Here is a 13,774-nt window from a genome sequence, read left to right as displayed (position 1 = left end):
ATGTCCCCTAGTTTCCTTTGTAGTCACACCTTGAAGTGGAAGTGACTTTAAGTCAATAGTCTCACCTTTCAGGGTAGGCAGATATGAGATATTACAAATATATTGTAACTCTGCAGAGTTAAAGTTGACTTCAGAATACAAATTTCATGTACCAAAGTAGCATTATGTTTTCTGTCTTCAGAAATGCAAATCAAAACTCCAATGAGATACCGTCTCACACTGGCCATAATGGTTATTATTAAAAAGACAGACATGTGTGTGGGACTTTCATTTATCAGACCTCAGGAACTCAAGCTTTCATGAGCCTCTGGGTGGACAAGTACCAGCACTACTCCTTGGGATGGATGGAGTATCACAGGGAGCAGGCAGCCTAGCTGTACAACCTGGTGCAGGGTGGTGACTTTCCTCACCTTTAAGTGTGTGGACCATCAGGTGCCGGAAAAAAGACAAGTGCTATGTGTGTTCTACATGAACTTTATGGTGTTGGAGTGGAAAAATTGAGAATTGAATATCATACCATCAGGACTGCATGTAAAAAAATTGAAATTAGCACCATTGCAAGTAATTACCACCTTGAAGTTAATCCCAGCGATGCTGGAAATATTGATGAGGTAGTAATTCAGAAGATGTTGAAAACAGTGGCTCAATCACAGCCACTTGAAACAAACTCTCAGATATTTTAAAATGGTATTATTGACAGAAGTTGACAAACTCAATAAGGATGCTCAACATGCCTTGTAAAGAACCATGGAAAAGTTCTTTGCAGATTGATCTTGTGCTACATCTAATGAGATACCACCTATTTGTAGTAGGTGCTTGGCAGTTTGTGTGCCTGCTTCCAGCATTGGAGATATTTACTATGTGTTATGTACTGTGTACAAAAAGGAAGATCTGAATCTTCCTCACAACCGACTCATAGACTTGCAAAGAAGTCCTGCAGAAATCTTAGAAAAGCCCTGCTTAAATGTGAAGCGGGATATCACTACAGACCTCATGGACATTTAAAGGAACATAAGAAAATATTATAAATAAGTCTAAGCATGTAAATTTGACAATTGAGATGAAATAGAGAGATTCCTTAAAAGCCACAAACTGCCAAACTCACCGAGAATGTACATATATATATATAATTAATATAATTAATAAGTATATGTGTGTGTAACATATATAAAACTATTTCTATTGAAGAAATTACATTACTAGTAAAGGCAAAAATCAGAAAGTCCTGAAAAAGAAAACTTTCTGTTCAGATGGTTTCACTGGCAGTGAAGAAAAGGCAAAATCTGCAAGATTGGTAAAGAAAATCCCCTGGGCTAGGCGACTTCTCTCTATTGCTTGGTCTACCTCTAAGGTTTACCCAGTCAGGCTATAGTGCTGCAGTTACAGAAGAAGGCCTGGAATGCTGGTCCCTGGTGGAGTAAAGGAAGGGATCTGTCCACCCAGAGAACTTAGCCCTTTTTATAGTCCATACCATAAATACTGAGAACCTTGGAAATCCTTTCTCAAGTGAGCCTGAGCTTGCTTCCGGGGTCTCCATGGGTCTCTTTCTGAGTTCATCCCTATACTCATGAGTTGTTCTCAGAAAGTGTAAACAGAGCTCGGACAGGGTTAGAGGTGTTCACACAAATATGCAAGAAGACCATTGCAGGGCTGAAGGGAGAAGAGGGTGAGAGGAGGGAGACCTGGGCCTCAGCTGGGAGCCAGGGACTGAAGGCTGGCTCTCCTCATTAGACCCTTATGTTCTAGTGGGAGATGTCATGGGGTTTGAGAATTCTAAACTTGAACTTGAAAGTCATAAAGGCATATTTTTTAGGGTAGGAGGAGATAATGCATTTTATCCAGTCATTTGTTAACTTGATGAATGGCTTTTAAATACCTAGGCATACAGTAAATTGTATTCATTTGTACTCTTGTCTTGGGTCCCACAGTGTAAGCACCAGGATGGGTTGGTGAGGGGGCTTTGCTCACGAACAAATTTTGAGCTCCTAGAATAGTCTCTGGCACAGTGGTCACTCAATAATAATTTTGAATGAATGTGTAGATGAATGAATGAGTTTAGTCTTCCTATCATCCCAAGAAGAATTCCAGATATAAAGAAAGTGGCCTACTTGAGGGTGAAGAATGGGAGGAGGGAGAGAATGAGAAAAAATAACTATTGGGTAACAAAATAATCTATACCACAACACCCCCTACCCATGACGCAAGTTTACCTATATAACAAACCTGCACGTATATCCCTGAACCTAAATTACAAGTTATTTTAAAAAAGAAAGAAAGTGATACTTGGACACAGAGTGTAGCATAATAGTCATTGGAGACTCAGAAGGGTGAGAGGGGAGCAGAGAGGTGAGGGTTGAGAAATTACTTACTGGGTACAATGTACATTATTCAGATGATGATTATACTAAAAGCTTAGATTTCACCCATGCAATATGTTCACATAACAAAACTGCCCTTGTACTCCTTGAATTTATACAATTTTTTAAAAGGCCAACATAAGCATGCTTTCTTAAAAAAAAAAAAAAAAGTGGTAATAAGAAGTCACTGACACTTGATAGAAGAATGAATAGGTAAAGGATGATTTGAGAAGGAAAATCCTTTAAGGTGTTAGGCATAAGGAATATGCTGTTATTTGCCCTGACTGTGTAAAACTAAAATCTGTGAGGCCATCTCAGAACAGCCACATGGGCCCCAGTGGACTGTCACAAGCTGTGTTTCAGGGATACCAGTCTTAGTCATTTCCTTGGAACTCATTAAACCTCTGCTGTGAGCCCCAACCTTGGAGTGATGCAGCAGTGACTCACATAGCTTCCCTGCCCTCCAGGACTTCATTCAGTATCTGCCTTATTTGCCAATGAGAGGCTGATTCTCAAAAGAAACTTTGGCTCAAATACAATACCTGAACAAACAATCTCAGCATTGAAATAACCAATGGTATTCTTAGAAGAAAATAAATTTGAGAACGTAATGCAAGAAATTGTAGTAGCAGTACATGTTTGTCTCATGCCGATAAAAATTCTTCATTTACCATTTGAATCTAATTGAAACAGCATTTTCAAATAAATCCAAACTAGTTATGTTCCAGTAAGACACAGTCATGGTTATTACTCAATTTCAGGATGAATTATCCTCAACCATTCACTATATCAAGGGGAAAATGCAGCCAACAAGCAATTTAATTATTTAAAAGAACATTGGAACAACTAAACTTTGTCTAAAATTACCACGTGAGTAAAACAGAAGGACAGAAAGTAATGTGTTAACTGTTTGCCATTCAAATGGCTCATTGAGTCTCTAGCAATCATATGGTACAAATAGGACATTTATATAACATGCAAATGTAGGGCCCAGAAAAAAATCAGCAGCAAACTTTCACATAGCTCATTGACTTATGACCTTTAATGAAGAAGCCACAGTGGAGCAATTATTTCACTGATACCACATTTATTATTGCTGTAATTTCCTCCTTAGCTCTGTTAACTGTGTTATTAAATAAACAGCAATACTCATGATTTCTTTTAAAATGCAACTAACTACTATGTAGAGAACAGTGAAATAAAATATATTTATTAAAAATGAATATTTGTTTATGTTGTTTGTGAGTTAAAAATTCGTCCATTAAATAAGACAACCAGACACAAGATACTGAATCCTGACATAAAAATAAGTTTGAAAGTATATATTTACCCAATATACACAACACAGAGCTATAGAATTTCTCTTGTTGATTATTCAGCTAAATAACATCTTTTGCCTTGATTACACATGTTTATAAAGGAAAATTGAAAAACTCATGTAGATTACAAAACTATTACCATAACCATTCTACTATCCACACAGAACTATGAGAAATACAATTTACAAAGTGCTAAGTACACTTGTACATTGTACCCTATTATACTTGTAGTAAAGTTATTGGAGAAAAAGGAAGAAAACTTATTCTAAAATTGGAAAAAGGAAATAAAAATTTCCATAAAAATATAATTTTTTAAATTTTAATTTTTTAAATTATACTTTAAGTTCTAGGGTACATGTGCACAACGTGCAGGTTTGTTACATATGTATACGTGTGCCGTGTTGGTGTGCCGCACCCATTAACTCATCATTTGCATTAAGTATATCTCCTAATGCTATCCTTCCCCCCGACCCCCATCCCATGACAGGCCCCGGTGTGTGATGTTCCTCACCATGTGTCCAAGTGTTCTCGTTCTTTAATTCCCATCTATGAGTAAGAACATGCAGTATTTGATTTTCTGTCCTTGCGATAGTTTGCCCTGAATGATGGTTTCCAGTTTCATCCATGTTCCTACAAAGGACATGAACTCATCCTTTTTTATGGCTGCATAGTATTCCATGGTGTATATGTGCCACATTTTCTTAATCCAGTCTATCATTGATGGATATTTGGGTTGGTTCCAAGTCTTTGCTATTGTGAATAGTGCCACAATAAACATACGTGTGCATGCATCTTTATAGCAGCATGATTTATAATCCTTTGGGTATATGCCCAGTAATGGGATGGTTGAGTCAAATGGTATTTCTAGTTCTAGATCCTTGAGGAATCGCCACACTGTATTCCACAATGGTTGAACTAGTCTACAGTCCCACCAACAATGTAAAACCATTCCTATTTCTCTACATCCTCTCCAGCACCTGTTGTTTCCTGACTTTTTAATGATTGCCATTCTAACTGGTGTGAGATGGTATCTCATTGTGGTTTTGATTTGCATCTCTCTGAAGGTCAGTGATGATGTGCCTTTTTTCATGTGTCTGTTGGCTGCATAAAGGTCTTCTTTTGAGAAGTGTCTGTTCATATCCTTTGCCCACTTTTTGATGGGGTTGTTTGACTTTTTCTTGTAAATTTGTTTAAGTTCTTTGTAGATTCTGGATATTAGCACTTTGTCAGATGGATAGATTGCAAAACTTTTCTCCCATTCTGTAGGTTGCCTGTTCACTCTGATGGTAGTTTCTTTTGCTGTGCAGAAGCTCTTTAGTTTAATTAGATCCCATTTGTCAATTTTGGCTTTTGTTGCCATTGCTTTTGGTGTTTTGGCCATGAAGGCATCTATGTCCTGAATGGTATCGCCTAGATTTTCTTCTAGGTTTTATGGTTTTAGGTCTAACGTTTAAGTCTTTAATCCATCTTGAATTAATTTTTGTATAAGGTGTAAGGAAGGGATCCAGTTACAGCTTTCTACATATGGCTAGCCAGTTTTCCCAGCATCATTTATTAAATAGGGAATCCTTTCCCCATCTCTTTTTTTTGTCAGGTTTGTCAAAAATCATATGGTTGTACATGTATGGTATTATTTCTGAGGGCTCTATTCTGTTCCATTGGTGTATATCTCTGTTTTGGTACCAGTACCATGATGTTTTGGTTACTGTAGCCTTATAGTATAGTTTGAAGTCAGGTAGCGTGATGCCTCCAGCTTTGTTCATTTTGCTTAGGATTGTCTTAGCAATGCAGGCTCTTTTTTGGTTCCATATGAACTTTAAAGTAGTTTTTTTCCAATTCTGTGAAGAAAGTCATTGGTAGCTTGATGAGGATGGCATTGAATCTATAAATTACCTTTGGCAGTATGGACATTTTCACAATATTGATTCTTCCTTTCCATGAGCATGGAATGTTCTTCCATTTGTTTGTGTCCTCTTTTATTTCATTGAGCAGTGGTTTGTAGTTCTCCTTGAAGAGGTCCTTCACATCCCTTGTAAGTCAGATTCTGAGGTATTTTATTCTCTTTGAAGCAATTGTGAATGGGAGTTCACTAATGAATTGGTTCTCTGTTTGTCTGTTATTGGTGTGTAGGAATGCTTGTGATTTTTGCACATTGGTTTTGTATCCTGAGACTTTGCTGAAGTTGCTTATCAGCTTAAGGAGATTTTGGGCTGTGACGATTGGATTTTCTAAATATACAATCATGTCATCTGCAAACAGGGACAATTTGACTTCCTCTTTTCCTGATTGCATACCCTTTACTTCTTTCTTTTGCCTGGTTCCCCTGGCCAGAACTTCCAACACTATGTTGAATAGGATTGGTGAGAGAGAGCATCTCTGTCTTGTGCCAGTTTTCAAACTGAATGCTTCCAGTTTTTACCCATTCAGTATGATATTGGCTGTGGGTTTGTCATAGATAGCTCTTATTATTTTGAGATATGTTCCATCAATACCTAGTTTACTGAGCGTTTTTAGCATGAAGGCTGTTGAATTTTGTCAAAGGACTTTTCTGCATCTTTGAGATAATCATGTGGTTTTTGTCTTCGGTTCTGTTTGTATGCTGGATTACGTTTATTGATTTGCATATTTTGAACCAGCCTTGCAACCCAGGGATAAAGCCCACTTGATCATGTGGATAAGCTTTTTGATGTGCTGCTGGATTTGGTTTGCCAGTATTTTATTGAGGATTTTTGCATCAATGTTCATCAGGGATATTGGTCTAAAATTCTCTTTTTTTGTTGTGTCTCTGCCAGGCTTCGGTATCAGGATGATGTTGGCCTCATAAAATGAATTAGGGAGGATTCTCTCTTTTTCTATTGATTGGAATAGTTTCAGAAGGAATGGTACCAGCTCCTCTTTGTACCTGTGGTAGAATTCGGCTGTGAATCTGTCTGGTCTGGGCTTTTTTTGGTTGGTTGGCTATTAATTATTGCCTCAATTTCAGAGTCTGTCATTGGTCTATTCAGGGATTCAACTTCTTCCTGGTTTAGTCTTGGGAGGGTGTATGTGTCCAGGAATTTATCCATTTCTTCTAGATTTTCTACTTTATTTGCATTGAGGTGTTTATAATATTCTCTGATGGTACTTTGTATTTCTGTGGGATTGATGGTAATATCTCCTTTATCATTTTTTATTGTGTCTATTTGATTCTTCTCTCTTTTCTTCTTTATTAGTCTTGCTAATGGTCTATCAATTTTGTTGATCTTTTCAAGAAACCAGCTCCTGGATTCATTGATTTTTTGAAGGGTTTTTGTGTCTCTATCTCCTTCAGTTCTGCTCTGATCTTAGTATTTCTTGCCTTCTGCTAGCTTTTGAAAGTGTTTGCTCTTGCTTCTCTAGTTCTTTTAATTGTGTTGTTAAGGTGTCAATTTTAGATCTTTCCTCCTTTCTCCTGTGGGCCTTTAGTGCTATAAATTTCCCTCTACACACTGCTTTAAATGTGTCCCAGAGATTCTGGTATGTTATATCTTTGTTCTCATTGGTTTCAAAGAACATCTTTATTTCTGCCTTCATTTCGTTAGGTACCCAGTAGTCATTCAGGAGCACGTTGTTCAGTTTCCATGTAGTTGAGTGGTTTTGAGTGAGTTTCTTAATCCTGAGTTCTTGTTTGATTGCACTGTGGTCTGAGAGTCAGTTTGTTATAATTTCTGTTTTTTTACATTTGCTGAGGAGTGCTTTGCTTCAAACTATGTGGTCAATTTTGGAATAAGTGTCATGTGGTGCTGAGAAGAATGTACATTCTGTTGATTTGTGGTGGAGAGTTCTGTAGATGTCTATTAGGTCCACTTGGTGCAGAGCTGAGTTCAATTCCTGGATATCCTTGTTAACTTTCTGTCTCGTTGATCTTTCTAATGTTGACAGTGGAGTGTTGAAGTCTCCCATTATTATTGTGTGGGAGTCTAAGTCTCTTTATAGGTCTCTAAGGACTTGCTTTATGACTCTGGGTGCTCCTGTATTGGGCGCATATATATTTAGGATAGTTAGCTCTTCTTGTTGAATTGATCCCTTTACCATTATGTAATGGCCTTCTTTGTCTCTTTTGATCTTTGTTGGTTTAAAATCTGTTTTATCAGAGACTAGGATTGCAACCCCTGCTTTTTGTTTGTTTGTTTGTTTTCCATTTGCTTGGTAGATCTTCCTACATCCCTTTATTTTGAGCCTATGTGTGTCTCTGCACGTGAGATGGGTCTCCTGAATACAGCACACTGATAGGTCTTGACTCTTTATCTAATTTGCCAGTCTGTGTCTTTTAATTGGAGCATTTAGCCCATTTACATTTAAGGTTAATATTGTTATGTGTGAATGTGATCCTGTCATTATGATGTTAGCTGGTTATTTTGCTCGTTAGTTGATGCCGTTTTTCCCTAGCATTAATGGTCTTTACAATTTGGCATGTTTTTGCAGTGACTGGTACCGATTGTTCCTTTCCATGTTTAGTGCTTCCTTCAGGAGCTCTTGTAAGGCAGGCCTGGTGGTGACAAAATCTCTCAGCATTTGCTTGCCTGTAAAGGATTTTATTTCTCCTTCACTTATGAAGCTTAGTTTGGCTGGATATGAAAAAAATCTTTTCTTTAAGAATGTTGAATATTGGCCCCCACTCTCTTTTGGATTGTAGAGTTTCTGCTGAGAGATCCACTGTTAGTCTGATGGGCTTCTCTTTGTGGGTAACCTGACCTTTCTCTGACTGCCCTTAACATTTTTTCCTTCTTTTCAACTTTGGTGAATCTGACAATTACGTGTCTTGGAGTTGCTCTTCTCGAGGAGTATCTTTGTGGCGTTCTCTGTATTTCCTAAATTTGAATGTTGGCCTGCCTTGCTAGGTTGGGGAGGTTCTCCTGGATAATATCCTGCAGAGTGTTTTCCAACTTGGTTCCATTCTCCACGTCACTTTCTGGTACACCAATCAGACATAGATTTGGTCTTTTCATATAGTCCCATATTTCTTGGAGACTTTATCCATTTCTTTTTACTCTTTCTTCTCTAAACTTCTCACTTCATTTCATTCATTTGATCTTCAATCACTGATGCACTTTCTTCCACTTGATCAAATCAGCTACTGAAGCTTGTGCATGCATCACGTAGCTCTCATGCCACGGTTTTCAGCTCCACCAGGTCATTTAAGGACGTCTCTCCCCTGTTTATTCTAGTTAGCAGTTCATCTAATCTTTTTTTCAAGGTTTTTAGCTTCTTTGCGATGGGCTCGAACATCCTCCTTTAGCTCAGAGAAGTTTGTTATTACCGATCGTCTGAAGCCTTCTTCTCTCAACTTGTTAAAGTAATTCTCCATCTAGCCTTGTTCCATTGCTGGCGAGGAGCTGCATTCCTTTCAAGGAGAAGAGGCGCTCTGATTTTCAGAATTTTCAGCTTTTCTGCTCTGGTTTCTCCCCATCTTTGTGGTTTTATCTACCTTTGGTCTTTGACGATGGTGATGTATAGATGGGGTTTTGGTGTGGACATCCTTTCTGTTTGTTAGTTTTCCTTCTAACAGTCAGGACCCTCAGCTGCAGGTCTGTTGGAGTTTGCTGAAGGGCCACTCCAGACCCTGCTTGTCTGGGTATCACCAGTGGAGGCTGCAGAACAGCAGATGTTGCTGCCTGATCCTTCCTTTGGAAGCTTCGTCTCAGAGGGGCACCCGGCTGTATGAGGTGTCAATCAGCCCCCACTGGGAGGTGTCTCCCAGTTAGGCTACTTGGGGGTCAGTTACCCACTTGAGGAGGCAGTCTGTCTGTTCTCAGATCTCAAACTCCATGCTGGGAGAATGGAGTTCTACTCTCTTCAAAGCTGTCAGACAGGGATGTTTAAGTGTGCAGAAGTTTCAGCTGCCTTTTGTTCAGCTATGCCCTGCCCCTAGAGGTGGAGTCTACAGAGGCAGGCAGGCCTCCTGGAGCTGCGGTGGACTCCACCCAGTTTGAGCTTGCTGGTTGCTTTGTATACCTACTCAAGCCTCAGCAATGACAGATGCCCCTTCCCCAGCCTTGCTGCTGCCTTGGAGTTCAATCTCAGATTGCTGTCCTAGCAGTGAGTGAGGCCCCATGGGTGTGGGATCCTTTGAGCCAGGCGCAGGATATAATCTCCTGGTGTGCCATTTGCTAAGGCCATTGGAAAAGTGCAGTATTAGGGTGGGAGTGTCCTGATTTTCCAGGTACCGTCTGTCATGGCTTCCCTTTGCTAGGAAAAGGAATTGCCCAACCCCTTGTGCTTCCTGGGTGAGGTGATGCACTGCCCTGCTCCATGGGCTGCACCCACTGTCTAACAAGCCCCAGTGAGAGGCACCCAGTACCTCAGTTGGAAATGCAGAAATCACCCATCTTCTGCATTGCTCATGCTGGGAGCTGCAGACTGGAGCTGTTCCTATTTGGCCATCTTGGAACCTAAAAATAAAATTTTAATATATAAATGGGATTAGTAGCATAATTAGTGAGTAAGTTAATAATTTTCCTATTTTAATTATTATCCAGAGTTTGATCTTCAGTTGACTGTATGCTTTCCATGTGCGTATATCTGTGTTGTTTATTGCTATAGCATTGTATGTATACGTTCATCATTATATATCCTTAACAGACTTAGAAATACTAGAAAAACTTAATCGCTGTTTTCTTATTTTGGTTTCCATAACTTACCTTTAAATATGCCTGTGACATTTTAAAATTTATGTTATTATCATTTTTAGCTCTAATATTTCTTTTTTCTTCTTCTTCTTCTTCTTTTTTTTTTTTTTTGGCAGGATCTTGCTCTGTTGCCCAGGTTGGTGTGCAGTGGCACAATCTTGGTTCACTGCAACCTCTACCTCCTGGGCTCAAGTGATCCTCCCACCTGAGCCTCTCAAATAGCCAGGACTACAGGTGTGTACCACCACGCTTGGCTAGTTTTGTATTTTTTTGTAGAGACAGTTTCTCCATGTTGCCTAGGCTGGCCTCAAACTCCTGGGCTCATGTAATTCACCCACCTTCACCTTCCATAGTGCTGGGATTATAGACATAAGCCACATGCCTGGCCTATTTTTATCTCTAACATTTCTTTATTTGTCTCATGGTCTTCCTTTTATTGCAACCATTTGCAATGTAATCAAAGCAATATTTTTGCTTTTTATCACCTATGGATATTAATTCTTCTTATGTTTTCTTCTACTCAGAATATTGCCTCTTTTTCGTCTGTGTTTTTTTCCTCTGTTTTTTGAATTTTATCTCTGACCTCCATGTTAAATACTTTCTCAAATGCTTAATCATCCTAGGCTCCGAGGAACATACATCAAGCTGATATTTGACAACTCTCCATGTGATTTTGTTTGTGGGGCATACGGTGTGGTAGTCATGATGGTGGTGGGGCAGTAGTGCCTGTCAACTGGTGCACTTCATTGTAGATTGATCAGAAGGAAACCCAGGCCATTTATTTGTGGGACTTCCAAAGGTCAATTGCTGTCAGTCTTGAAGTCTTTAATCTCCTGACTTTGGGATTTAGGATTCGAATAGGGAGAGAGCTGGGGACTCACTTTTCAGCAGACAGATTTTCTGTTAATCTCTTATTTTCAGTATCTGGACGTCACTGCCAGCCTTCCTTGTACCTTGTATTCCCAAGGCCCAGTGCTTTTTCAATTAAGACCTTGGAGAGTAAACATCCGGGCTTCTTCCAGAGTGGAGAAGGGACAGGTCCTTGGGGTTCTAGGAAAGACAAGGAGATCTAGATTTCTCACTGCTCCTTAATCAAACTTTCAAGTACGTTTTCTGTTTTTCAGTTCCATCTAGCTTTCCTGACTTCAGAAGTATCTGAAGTAAGAAATATGTGTATATCTGAGGGTGAGGTGGGGCTGTGGTGAGAGTTATCTTGCTTATTTTTGGCCATTCATACCCCAACTACCACCAGCAGCTCACGTGTTATTGTCTTCTCTGTTATGTCAGTTAAAGTACTTTCTATTTTTATTTATTCTCCATTCTCCTTTTCCCATTTTCTCTCTCTTATTTTATGGATTTCTTGCATTTTAATGGGATCTAGAAATCTCAAAAATAGTTATAGTAACAGTGGTAATATGCTATTTGTAAAAACTACATAGGGAGTGATGAGAAATCAGGAAAAATCAACAACGGAAGGCAGTGAATTGGATGGTCTGATGGCCTGTGCCATCAGATCTCTTTAAATAAAGAGATTTTCCTTGTGGGAGTTTGTGAAAAGGGAGGATAAATAATCCAGCAATAAACATTAAGAATAGCTAACCCTCTTCGAGGCCCTGTAGTACTTGGGTTGTGAGCAAAAGCAGCAGCTACCCCTAAGAGGATTACCAAAGAAACAATCTCCTTGAGGTGGGCCAAGTGTCAATGAGCTCCGGAGGTGAAGGAAATTCAATACAAAAGAGGCTGAGGAAGTTGGGAATTTTGTCAGTGTGTTCCAGAAGGCATAATGGAAAGCCTTGGGAGCTTGGTAAAGAGTAAAAATTTGGCTTAGGTTATGAATGTTCAGAGTCCTAATGGATGACTTGCGTTGCTTGGACAACCAGCAGTGACCTAGATAGTGATGAGTGTAAGAATTAAAGGGCTTGTCCTGGTGGTCCATGGAAAAGATGAGTGATCAGTTTTAACAAGAGAAACCTTCTCAGTCCTGGCCTTTTGTATGATTGGGATTGGTGATACAGGTGGTGGTGTGGCTACAGGGACTAAGTCAACAGTATCAGGAGCCCGGGGTAGGATCTCTCGTGTTTAGGAGCATATTGGACTCTATGGCCTTCTTTATAGATTAAAGTAAATGATGTGGTTTACCCAAGCTCACCACAAACTCTAAGGCCTCCACCCACCCAACTGTGACCTAAATCTGCCATCAGTGATACATGCAACCTCAGAAAGCATATCTGGGCTTTATTTTCCTCACCTGTAAAATGAAGATGTTGGCCTACTTCAGTGCTTCTCAAACTTTTCCACCACACGGATCCTGGAGAAACCTGCAGGGGTGGCCTGAATAAACAGCATTTATCACATTGTAGCTTAACATTCAATGTGAAGTTAAATGGGAAATAATATTAGTCCTTGCAATGTGATCATTTCCTGACATATTAATTAGGTTTTACTTTTCTGCTGTAGAGAACCATGCCAAGTTAGAGCTATAAGTGTAGTGCTTCCTGTATTTTTTCTCTTGTTTCATGGAGGTTGTCAGATCTGTGTTTTTTTCTGTTTCATGTTTTTTTCACAGTGTGAGTGAGAAGCTGATGAATGTTATTCATTCTGCCTATCTGTGCATGTCTGAACTCATGCAGACGCCTATTGTAGGTGTAGAATTGGATAATGCAAAGGAAAAACAGCATGGGCCATGAGAGAGATGGCATATTCCCCTCAATCTGTGAGAAGGATAGAGTTTGGGAGCCTGTGTACAGGGCAGACTTAGGCCCCATTCCTGGTTGCACCCAGGAAAGTCTGTGGTGCCACCAAAAGCTTTACCTTGATCTGGAGCCTCCAGAATCAGAGAGTTCCACATCTGAGCTTAACTCTGTTGCAGCAGATTTGTTAGTTTTAAGAGACCTCAGGTCCTTGAACAGAGTATCAGCAACAATGGAGTGAAGATAAGACATTCTTATCCCATTGGAGGGACTTCATGGAGGACTCTCAGATTCTTGTACAACCCTAGAAGGAACCTTCCTGACTATTGCTCAGATTCACTTTTGTGCCAGCTTAGCAGGTGGTAAGAGTCATATTTTACCACATGTAAACTGTCTTGGCCTCCTTTCCTTCACTGGAGAAATGAAAGATAGACCTACATGATTTTTATGGTCACATCCAGCTTTAAAATAAAATGTAATTCTTTTTTTTATCAGACAAGTGATCCTACTCTAAGAATTCCTTCCTACCCCATCTCCCCACCAGTCCCTAACCCCAAGCCCACTCCCTGTTCTAACACAAGTAGTTTCACTAAGCCATTGCACTCTAAGTGAGAGAGAAATATGTTCTTTGCCAGTCCCTCTTGATGCTCTTGTATGTTGGAGTGCTGGAGCTTATTCTGACCATTAAATTAGGAAATGTTGAGCAATTTATTTGTTCTTCCTCCTAGATGAGCCAACTTCAGGAAACACAGTAAAAATAG

The 13,774-nt window shown here is 39.5% G+C and overlaps 1 pseudogene; it reads left to right on the top strand.

Annotated features, from left to right (window-relative positions):
• The first annotated feature begins 299 nt into the window (after positions 1–299).
• Positions 300–13,010, top strand: LOC111544230 (annotated as a pseudogene).
• The last annotated feature ends 764 nt before the right edge of the window (positions 13,011–13,774 follow it).

The sequence above is a fragment of the Piliocolobus tephrosceles genome, chromosome 2 (genome assembly GCF_002776525.5).
Source record: "Piliocolobus tephrosceles isolate RC106 chromosome 2, ASM277652v3, whole genome shotgun sequence".
In the NCBI taxonomy this organism is placed as follows: domain Eukaryota; kingdom Metazoa; phylum Chordata; class Mammalia; order Primates; family Cercopithecidae; genus Piliocolobus; species Piliocolobus tephrosceles.
This window is presented reverse-complemented; position numbering and strand designations above follow the sequence as displayed.